The sequence below is a fragment of the Stegastes partitus genome, unplaced genomic scaffold (genome assembly GCF_000690725.1).
Source record: "Stegastes partitus isolate 25-593 unplaced genomic scaffold, Stegastes_partitus-1.0.2 Scaffold1226, whole genome shotgun sequence".
NCBI lineage: Eukaryota > Metazoa > Chordata > Actinopteri > Pomacentridae > Stegastes > Stegastes partitus.
In genome coordinates this window covers 89,193-90,658 of record NW_007578957.1, presented here as the reverse complement: position 1 = coordinate 90,658, position 1,466 = coordinate 89,193, and positions in this window count along the sequence as shown.

The window sequence follows — 1,466 nt, the reverse complement described above, 5'->3', positions numbered from 1 at the left end:
TCTATCTATCTATCTATCTATCTATCTATCTATCTATCTATCTATCTATCTATCTATCTATCTATCTATCTATCTATCTATCTATCTATCTAAACCTGGTGCCTACATTACCCACAATGCACAATGAACTGCTGTCATGTGATACGGGGATTTTAGCATGATTTTTGATTTTCAAACTTGTAGTCAACTGATAGGTTTATTTCAGGGTTGATACTGATGTTGATTATTATGAATCGAGAGAGACTGATATTTGGAACTGATGTACGTTTGCAGCAAAAATGAAAATACTGGTGTCAAAAGTTAGAAAAACACAACTTCCAACAAAAAACTTCATGTTCTTTATGTTTAACTGAAGGAGAACTTTTTAGCATTTATACTTCAGTGTTGATCGTCTGTTACCTATGATGTGTAACCAGATGTGCTGCAGGTGGGACGTTGCTCGAGACCACAAAGAGAAAGTCGTGTAAGTTAATTTGACTTTTTGATTTTTAAATTGACTGCCCGAAAACAAACATAAAACAAAAAAATAATAAACAAAAAAATAATAAAATCCTTTTACCTCCCACACAGCCTGCTATTGGCATCAATGCCCTATCACACTTGAATTTGTTCTGTGGCACTTATCCAGATTGTTTTCTCCTGACTAGATCCTTGCTTGTGCATCTGCTCTCAGATGTACGTTTCTTTGGATTAAAGCGTCTGCTAAATGAAACTGTAGAAGTGTAGAATTTGATTTATCAGGAAGTGACTGAGAAAAAAAGAGCAACAATCAGAAAAATGCTGAATATTGGTTCAGATAATCAACCAAACTAAGAACTTTTCAACCCCTAAGAGTTTTCGTCATCTATACACCAATTATCTGACGGCATACAGTTGTCAACATAGTATTGAACAGCACTTATGATGGGCCAGTCTCATTTTTCAACCAGAAATAAGCAATATTACTCCACATAACCTGTAAACAGACGCTTATGTGAGGTTAATTCTTGATATTATTGTCTAAGCAAGACAGTTAAATGACTGAAAATCTCCTGGAGAACATGTATTAGTCTCTCAGCCTGCACAGAGGTCTGCACGAACAAAGGTGTCCATGTCGGGAGATTATACACCAAAACAAGCAAGTAAACCTACCAACCAACCAACAAAGTAAAGTGATACGTAATTGAGAATAAAATACCGTTGGTCCATAGATAATTTGTCAGACTTTTTATGGTGATGCTACGCTGATGCAGGTCCTGACAAAAATTTCCAAAATCAGTCCTTTTTTCTTTATTTTCCCCCAATGGATGTGGATTTTTACAAACCAAAATAAAATAGAATAAAATGAAATAAAAATAAATTGTCCCTGTCAATATTTTCAAAGCATGTAAACGTATAAATAGAATCGTAGAACAGTTCTTTATTTCACTGTGAAAGCAATATTAAACAGAGAAGTGTTACAGCAGTGACATATTGTTGTAGCATCC